The following is a 15,264-nucleotide window of genomic DNA, read 5'->3' as shown; positions in this document are numbered from 1 at the left end:
TCTCTTGCCAGTTGATATTATGTGGGGCCAGGAGGTCTCTGGTGGACCAATGTCCTGAACTCAGCTCTCCCGTCTCAGAGGCTCAGGCCTAACACCTGGCTGGAGCACTCCCACCTCAGAGGCTCACGCCTGACACCTGGCTGGAGCACCAAGACTCTGTCAGCCACACGAGGAACCTCTATTTGTAACCATCACTCTGAATAACTTATGCCTTTCTCTAGATTTTTCTAGTGTATATTGTTCTTAGCAAGGAGTTTCATCTTAAGTTGTGGTTGCCTTGTCCTATTCTTTGGAAGCTTCATGCATAGAAATACTTTTCCCCTTCCCTGTCTTGATGGTAAGAGTCTATGGCTTCTTCCTCGCTCATCCTTCTTTCTTCCTTATTTCTTCCTTCCTTTCTTTCTTTCATCTATTACCAGGTCTTCTTACTCAGCCAGGCCTGTCATTTCACCTCAAGGTTTGACTGAGGAAAGATCTTTCCCACTTTCACTCACTAGGCTGGCAGGATTCTGTCCCTTGCAGGCTGTTGGCCAGAGGCTGACCTCAGTTATTTGCCATGTTCACCTCTCCATAGGGTATCTCACAACACAATAACTAGTTCCATAAGAGAAAGCAAGTTAAAGAGCAAGAGAGTGAGAGTGGAGCAAGAGAAATATCAAAGTCTTTTGTAACCTAATCTTGAGAGGAATATTCTATCACTTTTGTTGTGTTCTATTCATTAGAAGCAAATCACTCATGGCATATGGAAGCTTATGCTCAAGGGAAGGAAATTACACAAAGGCAGGAATTCCAGGCGGTGAGGCTTGTTGGGGACCTTCTTAGAAACTACCTTCTTTCTTTCCTTCTTTCCAATTCATATTCATCCATCCATCCATCAAGCTATCCATCCACTGTTCATTGAGGGGCCACAACTCTTCATGTAACAATCAGAGCTTTCGATGGCTCTCCACTGTCTGCTTGGTCAAATCCATGTTTCTCAATGGAGCATCCAAGACTCCCTATATTTTCCCCCGTCCTGTTGTTCAGCCTCATCTGCCACTATTTCCCATGTTCCAGTTTCTCCAGTGATTTTTGTTCTCCGTCTAAATCCATCACTTTCCTACCTCAGTCCCTCTCTCCATGACTCTCCTTCCGACTAGAATGCTTCTTGCTCAAAAACCTCTCTTTGTACCATGTAGTGCTTAGGAGCCCTAACTTTAGAGTCAGGCAGACTCAGAGTCCAATCAAAGGTAGTCTCTTACCAGCTTCGATAAATAACTTAATCCTTCAAAGTCTCTATTTCTTATCTGTGAAATGGGGACAAGAACCCTATGGAATTGTTGGATGAATTAATAAAATATGTAATTTATGTAATGTATGAGTACAACATTGGGAACATAAGTGCTCAATAAATGGCAGCTCTTGCAATTATCATGATCATTAGCCTCTCCTCTGAATCCTCATGGAAGAGCTACCACACATCTGTGCATTACACTACAGTTGACACCAATGTGCTCATGTCCATAATTGCATCTGATGCTCCCTGTAGATTTAAAAGAGATGTATCATCTCTTGTTTACAAATGAGGAAAGAGACTCAGAGAGGTGAAGTGACAAGTCAAGGATCACACAGCCAGCTGATGAGGGGACCTGAACTAGAACTTGGCTTCCAACTCCAATCACTGGGTTCCTTTCTCTTACATGAAAATTCACTCCTCATCTCAACTTGGGTACGAGATCATGATGGCTAGAATCTCTTTTCTCTGGGTCCTTTTCCCTGTGAAACGGTTTCCCAGCCTCCAGAGCGAATAGAGCTGTCAAACAAAGCCACAGTCTTTGGGAGAGACATGGAGCCTTGGGATGGTGTCTCTTGGGATGCTGCAGCTGCTGACAGACTACCACCTTCTAGATGGATCCTTCCCCTTTACATGGAAAGACTCCAGAGCTCACAGATCTGTCTGAAGGCTGAGAGCCCATTTAATTTCCTAGATGCACCAGGGAAAATATGAAACGATCACGAAAATAACATCAATGGGGGCCCTTAACCAAGATGGCGGAGTAGAAGGACGTGCTCTCACTCCCTCTTGTGAGAACACCAGAATCACAAATAGCTGCTGGACAATCATCGACAGGAGGACACTGGAACTCACAAAAAAGATACCCCACATCCAAAGACAAAGGAGAAGCCAAAATGAGATGGTAGGAGGGGCACAATCACAGTAAAATCAAATCCCATAACTGCTGGGTGGGTGACTCACAGACTGGAGAACACTTATACCACAGAAGGCCACCCACTGGAGTGAAGGTTCTGAGCCCCACATCAGGCTTCCCAACCTGGGGTTCCGGCAAAGGGAGGAGAAATTCCTAGAGAATCAGACTTTGAAGGCTAGTGGGATTTGATTACAGGACTGGGGGAAACAGAGATCCCACTCTTGGAGGGCACACACAAAGTAGTGTGCACATCAGGACCCAGGGGAAGGAGCAGTGACCCCAGGGGAGACTGAACCTACCTGCTAGTGTTGGAGGGTCTCCTGCAGAGGTGGGGGGTGACTGTGGCTCACCGTGGGGACAAGAACATTGGAGGCAGAAATTCCGGGAAGTACTCCTTGGCATGAGCCCTCCCAGAGTCTGCCATTAGCCCAACCAAAGAGCCCAGGTAGGCTCCAGTGTTGGGTTGCCTTGGACCAAACAACCAACAGGGAGGGAACCCAGCCCCACCCATCAGCAGTCAGGTGGATTAAAGTTTTACTGAGCTCTGCCCACCAGAGCAAGAGCCAGCCATACGCAACACTAGTCCTTCTCATCAGGAAACTTGCACAAGCCTCTTAGATAGCCTCATCCACCAGAGGGTAGACAGCAGAAGCAAGAAGAACTACAATCCTGCAGCCTGGGGAACAAAAACCACATTCACGGAAAGATAGACAAGATGAAAAGACAGAGAGCTACGTACCAGATGAAGGAACAAGATAAAACCCCAGAAAAACAACTAAATGAAGTGGAGATAGGCAACCTTCCAGAAAAAGAATTCAGAATAAAGATAGTGAAGATGATCCAGGACCTTGGAAAAAGAATGGAGGCAAAGATCAAGAAGATGCAAGAAATGTTTAACAAAGTCCTAGAAGAATTAAAGAACAAACAGTTATGAACAATACAGTAACTGAACTGAAAACTACACTAGAAGGAATCAATAGCAGAATAACTGAGGCAGAAAAACGGATAAGTGACCTGGAAGACAGAATGGTGGAATTCACTGCTGTGGAACAGAATAAAGAAAAAAGAATGAAAAGAAATGAAGACAGCTAAAGAGACCTCTGGGACATTAAATGCAACAACATTCACATTATAGGGGTCCCAGAAGGAGGAGAGAGAGAAAGGACCAGAGAAAATATTTGAAGAGATTATAGTCAAAAACTTCCCTAACATGGGAAAGGAAATAGTCACCCAAGTCCAGGAAGCGCAGAGAGTCCCATACAGGATAAACCCAAAGATAAACACGCCAAGACACATAGTAATCAAATTGGCAAAAATTAAAGACAAAGAAAAATTATTGAAAGCAGCAAGGGAAAAACGACAAATAACATACAAGGGAACTCCCATAAGGTTAAGAGCTGATTTCTCAGCAGAAACTCTACAAGCCAGAAGGGAGTGGCATGATATACTTAAAGTGATGAAAGGGAAGAACCTACAACCAAGATTACTCTACCTGGCAAGGATCTCATTCAGATTCAATGGAGAAATCAAAAGCTTTACAGACTAGCAAAAGCTAAAGAGTTCAGCACCACAAATGCTAAAGGATCTTCTCTAAGTGGAAAACACAAGAGAAGAAAAGGACATACAAAAACAATTGAGAAAATGGGAATAGGAACATACATATCGATAATTACCTTAAACGTGAATGGATTAAATGCTCCGACCAAAAGACACAGGCTTACTGAATGGATACAAAAAGAAGACCCATATATGCTGTCAACAAGAGACCCACTTCAAACTTAGGGACACATACAGACTGAAAATGAGGGGATGGAAAAAGTTATTCCATGCAAATGGAAATCAAAAGAAAGCTGGAGTAGCAATACTCATATCACATAAAATAGACTTTAAATTAAAGAATGTTACAAGAGACAAGGAAGGACACTGCATAATGATCAGGGGATCAATCCAAGAAGAAGATATAACAATTATAAATATGTATGCACGCAACATAGGAGCACCTCAACACATAAGGCAACTGCTAACAGCTCTAAAAGAGGAAATCAACAGTAACACAATAATAGTGGGGGATGTTAACACCTCACTTACACCAATGGACAGATCATCCAAAATGAAAATAAATAAGGAAACAGAAACTTTAAATGACACAGTAGACCAGATATATTAAATAGACCTTTATAGGACATTCCATCCAAAAACCACAGATTACACTTTTTTCTCAAGTGCGCACAGAACATTCTCCAGGATAGATCACATCTTGGGTAAAAAATCAAGCCTCAGTAAATTTAAGAAAATTGAAATTATATCAAGCATCTTTTCTGACCACAACGCTATGAGATTAGAAATGAATTACAGGGGGGAAAAACGTAAAAAACACAAACACATGGAGGCTAAACAGTACGTTACTAAATAATCAAGAGATCACTGAAGAAATCAAACAGGAAATCAAAAGAAACCTAGAGACAAAGGACAATGAAAACACGATGATCCAAAACCTATGGGATGCAGCAAAAGCAGTTCTAAGAGGGAAGTTTATAGCTATACAAGCCTACCTCAAGAAAGAAGAAAAATCTCAACTAAACAATCTAACCTTACATCTAAAGGAACTAGAGAAAGAAGAACAAACAAAACCCAAAGTTAGCAGAAGGAAAGAAATCATAAAGATCAGAGAAGAAATAAATGAAATAGAAACAAAGAAAACAATAACAAAGATCAATAAAACTAAAAGCTAGTTCTTTGAGAAGATAAACAAAATTGATAAACCATTAGCCAAACTCATCAAGAAAAGAGGGAGAGGACTCAAATCAATAAAATTTGAAATGAAAAAGGAGAAGTTACAAGAGACACTGCAGAAATACAGTGCACCCTAAGAGACTACTGCAAGCAACTCTATGCCAATAAAATGGACAACCTGGAAGAAATGGAGAAATTCTTAGAAAGGTATACCTTCCAAGAATGAACCAGGAAGAAATAGAAAATATGAACAGACCAATTACAAGAAATGAAATTGAAACTGTGATTAAAAATCTTCCAACAAACAAAAGTCCAGGACCAGATGGCTTCACAGGTGAATTCTATCAAACATTTAGAGAAGAATTAACACCCATCCTTCTCCAACTTTTCCAAAAAATTGTGGAGGAAGGAACACTTCCAAATTCATTCTATGAGGCCACCATCACCCTGATACCAAAACCAGACAAAGATACTACAAAAAAAGAAAATTATAGACCAATATCATTGATGAATATAGATGCAAAAATCCTCAACAAAATACTAGCAAACGGAAGCCAACAACACATTAAAAGGATCATAAACCATGATCAAGTGGTATTTATCCTAGGGATGCAAGGATTCTTTAATATATGCAAATCAATCAATGTGACACACCATATTAACAAATTGAAGAAGAAAAAGCATAGAATCATCTCAATAGATGAAGAAAAATCTTTTGACAAAATTCAACACACATTTATGATAAAAACTCTCCTGAAAGTGGGCATAGAGGGAACCTACCTCAACATAATAAAGGCGATATACGATAAACCCACAGCAAACATCATTCTCAATGGTGAAAAACTGAAAGCGTTTCCTCTAAGATCAGGAACAAGACAAGGATGTCTGTCTCACCAGTATTATTCAACATAGTTTTGGAAGTCCTAGCCACGGCAATCAGAGAAGAAAAAGAAATAAAATGAATACAGATTGAAAAAGAAGAAGTAAAACTGTCACTGTTTGCAGATGACATGATACTATACATAGAGAATCCTAAAAATATCACCAGAAAACTACTAGAGCTAATCAATGAATTTGGTAAAGTTGCAGGATACAAAATTAATGCACAGAAATCTCTTGCATTCCTATACATCAATGATGAAAAATCTGAAAGGGAAATAAAGGAAACACTCCCCTTTACCATTGCAACAAAAAGAATAAAATACCTAGGAATAAACCTACCTAAGGAGACAAAAGCCCTGTATGCAGAAAACTATAAGACAATGATGAAAAAAATTAAAGATGATACAAACAGATAGAGAGATATACCAAGTTCTTGGATTGGAAGAATCAACATTGTGAAAAAATGACTATACGACCCAAAGCAATCTACAGATTCAATGCAATCCCTATCAAACTACCAATGACATTTTTTATGGAACTAGAACAAAAAATCTTAAAATTTGTGTGGAGTCACAAAAGACCTTGAATAGCCCAAGCAGTCTTGAGGGAAAAAAAATGGAGCTGGAGGAATCAGACTCCCTGACTTCAGACTATACTACAAATCTACAGTAATCAAGACAATATGGTACTGGCACAAAAACAGAAACATAGATCAATGGAACAAGATAGAAAGCCCAGAGATAAAACCACGCACCTATGGTCAACTAATCTATGACAAAGGAGGCAAGGATATACAATGGAGAAAAGACAGTCTCTTCAATAAGTGGTGCTGGGAAAACTGGACAGCTACATGTAAAAGAATGAAATTAGAACACTCTCTAACACCATACACAAAAATAAACTCAAAATGTGTTAGAGACCTAAATGTAAGACTGGACCCTATAAAACTCTTAGAGGAAAACATAGGAAGGACACTCTTTGACATAAATCACAGCAAGATCATTCTTGATCCACCTCCTAGAGTAACGGAAATAAAAAGAAAAATAAACAAATGGGACCTAATGAAACTTCAAAGCTTTTTCACAGCAAAGGAAACCATAAAGAAGACAAAAAGAGAACCCTCAGAATTGGAGAAAATATTTGCAAACGAATCAACGGACAAAGGATTAATCTCCAAAATATACAAACAGCTCATGCAGCTCAATATTGAATAAACAAACAGCCTAATCCAAAAATGGGCAGAACACCTAAATAGACATTTCTCCAAAGAAGACATACAGATGGCCATGAAGCACATGAAAAGCTGCTCAACATCACTAATTATTAGAGAAATGCAAATCAAAACTACAATGAGATACCACCTCACACCAGTTAGAATGGGCATCATTAGAAAATCTACAAACAACGAATGCTGGAGATGGTGTGGAGTAAAGGGAACCCTCCTGCACTGTTGGTCGGAATGTAAATTGATACAGTCACTATGGAAAACAGTATGGAGGTTCCTTAAAAAACTAAAAATAGAATTACCATATGATCTAGCAATCCCACTACTGGGCTTATACCCAGAGAAAACCATAATTCAAAAAAACACATGCACCCCTATGTTCATTGCTGTACTATTTACAATAGCCAGATCATGGAAGCAACCTAAGTGTCCATCTACAGACGAATGGATAAAGAAGATGTGGTACATATATACAATGGAATATTACTCAGCCATAGAAAGGAATGAAATTGGGTCATTTATAGAGACGTGGATGGATCTAGAGTCTGTCATACAGAATGAAGTAAGTCAGAAAGAGAGAAACAAATATCGTATATTAATGAATATATGTGGAACCTAGAAAAATGGTACAGATGAACCGGTTTGCAGGGCAGAAATTGAGACACAGATGTAGAGAACAAACGTATGGACACTGAAGGGGGAAAGCGGTGCGGGGGTGAGGGTGGTGGTGTGATGTATTGGGCGATTGGGATTGACACGTATACACTGATGTGTATTAAATTGGTGACCAATAAAAACCTGCTGCATAAAAAAATAAATAAAATAAAATTCAAAAATTAAAAAAAATTATATAAGGTACCTAGAGTAGTCAAATTCATACAAACAGAAAACAGAATGCCAGTTGCTAGGGGCAAGGGTCGGGGGGTGGGACAAGGAGAGGAGTGGATGGATACACACTTTCAGTTCAGAAAGATGAAAGAGTTCTAGAGATGGATGGTGGCGTTGGTTGCACAACAATGCGAGTGTATTTTATGCCACTGAATTGTACACCTAAAAATGGTTAAGGGGTAAATTTTATGTTGTGTATATTTTACCACAATAAAAAAATGTTAAAAAAAATAACATCAATGGAATCTTCCCCTTCCCTCTGTCTTCCCTTTTAAAACTTGCTTATAAAGTTCATCTAATTAGATAATATTTTCTAGAATGTGTGAACCCCAAGGAGCCATGGAGGATGCTAAAATGTTTACACCTTAAGACACCTTTAGTGGTAATAAGAACTTTCTAATTATGCGAGCAGTTTCAAAAGGAGTGGGCTGCAGGAGGAGAATGTGGTCAGCACCAGAGGAAGTATTCACTGTAAGATGTTTGTGTAGAGTTTCCCAAAACCTAGCTGTGTTGTCAATCACAGACCTAGTGAATCAGAATCTTTAACCACAGTGTCTGTAAATCTGTACCTTTCACTGTCCCAGATGATTCTGATGGACAGCCAAGTTTGAGGATCATGAATTGGCAAGAATTCAAGCATCAAATTGAGGCTGGACCAGATTAGTGATTTTTAAACAAATCTCCTCCCTGGAGCTCCTTCAGGGCTGCTGCATGATGGTGGTGAGGGCAAAAGAGGTTGTGGGAAAGGAGTGGTGGTGGGAAGGAAAGTGGAGTGTCTAGACCCCACCTCCCAGTTTTAATCAGAGCACTCTACTTTTATCTCTTTTGTTCATTGATGCTCCCATGCAAGATGCATTTGAACAAAGGATGCATTAGCTACCAAAAAAAAAAAATCTTGAAAGCCGCTGAACTAGATGACCTTTAATTTACTTAATCAATAAATAGTTACTGAGTGTCTGCTACATGCCAGCCTCCATGCCCAATCAAATCTGAGTTGGACGTGATCCCTCTACCTTGAGAGCTCCAGTCGAGAGGAAAGAGAGAATGAGTAATTCTGATGTACCAAGATGACTGCATTAGTAGAGGTATGAGAACACAGTATCGGCTGTATCTTGAAGTTCCTGTAAGAACTCTCTAGTTGTAGGGAAAAAAAGGAGGAGAAAATGGAGGTGGCAGCACAGGCAAAGGCATGAAAGCCTGAAGGGATGGGGATGATTTGAATATCTGAGTGTGGTTCAAGTTCAAGAGGCATGGGAGAATGGTTGGCAATGGGGCTCCAAGGTGGTGGAGACTTGAGCAAGCCCCATCTCCTCTCTGGGCTTCACAGCTTCCTCATGGCCAAAGTGAGGGAGCATGACTAAATAATCTTGAGAATCAGAACATCTCTGAATTTGAAGAGAATACCTGTGGACCCCCTACAGTAGTGATTCCCAGTGTGAAGTGACCCTCTCCCCCCAGGAGATACTTGGCAATGTCTAGAGACTTTTTTAGTTGTCACCACTGTGGGGAGGAGAGGTTGCTAGTGGAATCTAGTGGACAGAGGTCAGGGATGCTACTAAACATCTTACAATGCACAAGACAACCTCCCCACAATTAAGAATTATTCAGCTCAAAATGCCAATAGTTCCAAGTGTGAGAAACCCAGCCCTAGAGCTACAGGAAATGGCCCAATCTTTCCCTATAGCCTCTCACCATGGCATTCAAAGGCATTGTTTCAAAGACTCATGGGAGGTATGGCCACTAAAACAAGCTGGGAAGGAGTCATGAAGGGATTCAGTGCCAATGCCGCTTTTCCACCATCATGGTAGATCAAAGGCCTAACAAGAAGGGGCCTTGGGGATCACATCCTGAAGTCCAGATGGGTAACCTAAGTCTAGAAACAAGCTATGATCTGTCCAGGGTCTCAGACCCTATTAGTAGGTAGGATCCAGTTTTCCTGACTCCCAAAGCTAGACATCTTCACATCTCTGATCTCCAGAACTCAAATGGCTCCTTGCCTCTGCCTGGGCTTCACAGACATTTGATCACCATTTCCCAGTCAAACGGCCACCGCAGCTCCATCCATGCCCTGCAAATCATTGTGACTGTCTACCTCCCTCCTACCTGGGAGTTTAGTAAATAAGCTCTCAGTGCTTTAAGATTCTCCCTGTGGGGGTAAGCTGGGCTTGGCTCTAAAATCAGACCCCTGTTAAAATCCAGCCCCACCACTACAAGCAGTGTACCCCTGAATTTTACCCTCTGAGCCTCAGTTTCCTCATCTGTGAAGAGGAGCAGATTAGAGTCCCTGCCTCATAAGGGTTTTGAGATAATGCATGTAAAGTACACGGTGCACGACAACAGCAGATGCCAAGCGGGTGGCAGCTGTAATGTTGTCTAAAAAGACGGCCACCCTCCCAGGACTAACAGCGGCACAACTGCAGCAGGTCATGCCTAGAGATCCCTTTCCCCTGCAGAATCCAACTTTTTCTCACTGTACAGAAGTCCATCTACTAAATTGGCTTCTGTGGGAGGGGGCAGTTCTTTCTTAACACTGCCTAATGAGCCCTATCTGGAAATAGTCATTTGCTATCCAGAAAATGAGTGATAACGTGGATTCTTGAGGTGAAGGAAGCTCCTGGAATTTTTAACACAAGCCAATCTTCAGCTAAATAAGGAAGTTCTTCTTACATCATGACATTACATATGACATCCTCTGCCATCCTAGGGCCTGGTAATTCCAAGCCAGAGTATGGTGGCTGGTACAGACCAGACCGTGCCAGACCCTCTCCCCTGTCTCAGCTTCTTTCCCACAAGTGAGTTTCAGGAAGCTGAACCAGAGCTTGGTGTGTTCTATGTCAGCCTCCGTCATATTTCCCAGGACTAATTTGCAAAACTCTTTACCCCACTGGGTGTCCATCAGTTTTATAGCCCTTCTGTCTCCCCAGTTTATGCCTTCTAAGTGTCACCCACCATCACACAAATTAATAGTACTCATATTTAACACACTTTCCTCTGGTCCCAGAAGGAATGTTACAAAGAAAAACCTTCCAGCCTATTATTCCCAGATTCCAAATTCATTCAGTTTAAAAAAAATCAATTTATTAAGCATTAACTACAAATGTACCAGACCCCATGCCAGACATTAGGATACAGGAATGAACAAAGAGACGAGGTCCCTAACCCCAGGGTGATTATTACTGCTACTACTAGGAGGGAAGTGCTGAAAACAGACACTTACATGAGACTTGGAAGGAGGTCAAGTCTTGTGATGATCAGGGAGGGCTTCATAAACAAAATAGACTCTATAATTGACATCTTAAAGCAAGAATTAGGTAGGTGAATAGGAGAAAGAGGGCAAGACAGCAGGAACAACATGCAAGGTCCTGGAGGAAAGAGTGATCATGGCAAGTGGAAGGAACCTGAGGAAGTTCAGGTTAGATAAAGTGGAGGGAGAGAGATGGAAGGTGTGAGAGAGATGAGGCCAGAGAAGTAAGCAAGGGCTAGATCACGAAAGGTCTCATTATCAATAATCTTCAAGAGTGGGAGCTTTTTCCTAAGCTCAGTGGAAAGCCACATGTTTGTATGTATAGAAAAACCATCCAATTCAATGTGTATTTATTGAATGCTTTCTATGTGTTCAATCCTCTCCTAGGCACCATGGGCAAGGGAGGAGGGAGGGGGTACAAATGTGGCATAAAACATGACCATTGATTTCCCTATAGGCAGAACAAGGCTGTTCTTTAAGCTGGGCTTCAAGATACGGGACCATTTCAGGACCCTGGAGAGCAAGGAACATATCTGATTTTGTCTGGAGAGCCAAACCCTCCAGCACAATGCTTGGCACAGAGTGTGACTGCGGGTGAGACTTAGAAGGGGTAAACGGGGGATTGGGAGGAGAGAGTGGCTGCCCTGGGGGCTTGCTGGGTAAGTGAATGAAAGCAAAATGTATAGTCATCTGACAAACAAAAGCACATGAAAAGCAAAATAGAGAGGTAGGGAGACTAAGGCAGAGAAACAGAGGTCAGGAAATTTACTGTGAGATGACTTGAAGGATGGACAGGAGAAAGGAGAGAACATTCCAGGCAGTGAGACTTGCGTGGGCAAAGGTGCAGGGGAGAGAAAGGTCATGAGTGGACAGACCTGAGTGAGGAAGACTGACTGGACAGGAATGGAAGATTTGTTCTTAGGAGCTGTGAGACAGATGGATGGGGAGACAAGTTGGGTCTTCCCTACGGGGATTCCTGAAAGACAGAATGAGGACTTATGGTTGATTTATAATACATTGGGGAGTCTGTGTAGATTTGGAGAGAGGAAGAGCCCCAAGGAACACCATGCTTAGGAGGCAATGGGCTGGATGTTGCGAATGCAGGAAGAAATAAAAGGAGAATCCAGCAAGAAGTGGCTGCTGTCTTTTAAGTGGATGTCACGGGAACAAAGAATAGGTCACAAACTCACTAAAAAGCAGCAAAAGACCGGATCAAAAAGTCCTAGTGTGTCACAGTCACCCACTTCAGCCCCAAAGCATAGAGAGGAATAGTTTCTAATTGGATGGTTCAGATTCCAGGACAATGAATGGGCCATGGTGGGTGAGAGTCACGCTACATTCAAAAAGTCTAGACCAGGGGCTTCCCTGGTGGCGCAGTGGTTGAGAGTCCGCCTGCTGATGCAGGGGACACGGGTTCGTGCCCCGGTCCGGGAGGACCCCACATGCCACGGAGCGGCCGGGCCCGTGAGCCATGGCCCCTGAGCCTGCGCGTCCAGAGCCTGTGCTCCACAATGGGAGAGGCCACAGCGGTGAGAGGCCCGCGTACCGCAAAAAAAAAAAAAAAAAAGTCTAGACCAGAGGTCCACAAACTATAGATCAAATCCAGCCCACTAAGGATCGTTTTTACACTTTCAAATGGTTGGGAAAAAAATCAAAAAATAATTTTTCATGACACACGAAATTTACATTTAGGAGTCCATAAATAGTCCTACTGGCTCACAGCCACACCCATTTGATCAGGTATCATCTGTGGCGGCTTTCCAGCTATGAGGGCAGAGTTGAGTGGTTGCCTCAGAGGCTATGTGCCCCCCCGCCAAGCCTATCATATGTGCCATGGCCCTTTAGAGAAAAAAAATTCCTCACCCTGGTCTAGACCTTCTTCTCTTTTATTTTTTAAAATAAATGTATTTATTTTATTTATTTATTTTTGGCTACACCGGGTCTTTGCTGTCACACGCGGGCTTTCTCTAGTTGTGGCGAGCGGGGCTACTCTTTGTTGCCGTGGGTGTGCTTTACATTGCAGTGGCTTCTCTTGTTGCAGAGCACGGGCTCTAGGCGTGCGGGCTTCAGTAGTTGTGGCACACGGGGTTCCAGAGCTGTGGCTCACGGGCTCTAGAGCACAGGCTCAGTAGTTGTGATGCACCGGCTTAGTTGCTCTGCCGCATCTTTCCGGACCAGGGCTCGAACCCGTGTCCCCTGCATTGGCAGGCAGATTCTTAACCACTGCGCCACCAGGGAAGTCCCCAGACCTTCTTCACTTGAGCTCAGCGCTTGCTTCTGTTTTTTTCTACTTCTCCCGAATGGCCAGGCCCAGGCATACAACAATCCCCAGATTCAGGTTTGGGCTGAGAGGGAACTCAAAGGACCAGGATTCAGATGATTTTACTTCCCCATTCAGCATTGCTGACTGTGCTACATCTCACCTAGACCCCTTGTAGTGGGACAGTGGGTCTGGTTTAAGACAGAGATTCGTGGTGTCCAGGTTTCCCTGGCCTCTCCATCCAAGCCTCCCCCTAAACCATAACAAAGGGCTTTAAGGGAAGGAGTGACCAGGTGAGGTTGTGTATTAGGATGACCTCACTGTTGCCCAGTGGGAGGGTGACCTGGGAGGGATGACCAGTGGTCAACTCGGTGAGGCAGGGGGTCTAATCTACAAGGGATGTGAACTCGTGCCTGGGGCTCCTCCTAGGATTCTGGACTGAGAGAGTTAACACGCTGGGAGAGGTGAGGAACCATCCTGGTCAGTGTGGCCTGGGAAGCCTGGTGCCAGTTCAATTTTCACAGCAGCCCACCTCCATCGGTATGAAAAATCTTTTCTTAACACTCTTATTAAACCCTAATCTTAATCGTATTCATCATTATTAAGTCTTGAAATTGTCTTGAATATTTAAATAGGTCCAAACTGAGAGTCAGAGGAATGGATTTAAAGGGACAGCTCAAATTCTCTTCTAGGAGCCATCCCAATAATGGCTAGAGATTTCAGCCCCTGATAGAGACCAAGGCTTCTGAAGGGAGAGGGTTGTGACAATGGCGTCACAATGGGGGGGTCGGGGGTGTAGGGGGCGGCCAATTACATTCGGCCTGGGTAAGATCAGTCTTTCTTTCAAAGACTCTTCGCAAACCTTTCGGGAAAAGGAAAAGGCATAAAGATGAATTACGGCTTAAATGTACCGGAGGACTTGGAGGGATACTAAAAGGGAATAGCTCTGGGTCTCCCCTCTGGCTTCCCTCCTTTCAGGCCCCAAAACAATGTCCATTAAGTAACTTCACTGCCTTGGTCTCTGTCACTGAGGAGCTAATTTCCAGCGGTCCTGAGAGGTCAGATGACCTGGCCCAGCTGTTATTTCCTGATATATGGCAGGAAGCCACCAGGGCCTTTAGAACTACGGACCAAGGAAGAAATAATGGCCCTTTTATATATATATTTCGAAATAAGAAATTTAACTTGAGAAGATGCTTTCTCACTTTTGCTCCACCCTCTATCTTACAGGATATGAGTGAGTGTGAATTTTGCAGGATTTATTCTGTAACCCAGCACCATCCTGTGCACATTATCTCCACTGGCCACTTAACCTTCACAGGAGTCCTGTGATGGAGGTCTCACACTCTCCATTTTACAGAGAGGAAAATACTTTAACCAAGGTCACCCTCCTTAATTGGAACTCAGGCCTCTGACTGCTCGACCCACGCCCTTCCTTTCCTTCTCTTCTCTGACTGGCTTGTCCGTAGCCCTACCATCCCTCAGCATGAGGATGACTTGGGAGGGGTGGGAGATACAATTGCAGGGGGTGGGTGGGTTATTATTATTATTTTATCAGTTATTATCAGGTTTGAATCCTGAATGCGAAAACAATCTATGTAACCTTTGTTCTGCCTAATGCATACATTAGGCTGGGGAGCCTATACGCCATCATAAAAATGTGGGAAATTGAAATCTGCTGACATAAAATCAAATAGCCCAGTCATAAAAGGTGTCGCTTTTAGGTGATTAACTTGTCAATATCTTCGTGTTGTTAAACTAAATCAAACTACAATTTTCCCCACATGCCCTGAATTTAATGGGAACCATTAATGGGTGTGATTTCTTATAGATCTCCTTGTAA

The sequence above is a fragment of the Grampus griseus genome (genome assembly GCF_964374135.1).
Source record: "Grampus griseus genome assembly, chromosome: 6".
Taxonomy (NCBI): domain Eukaryota; kingdom Metazoa; phylum Chordata; class Mammalia; order Artiodactyla; family Delphinidae; genus Grampus; species Grampus griseus.
This window is presented reverse-complemented; position numbering follows the sequence as displayed.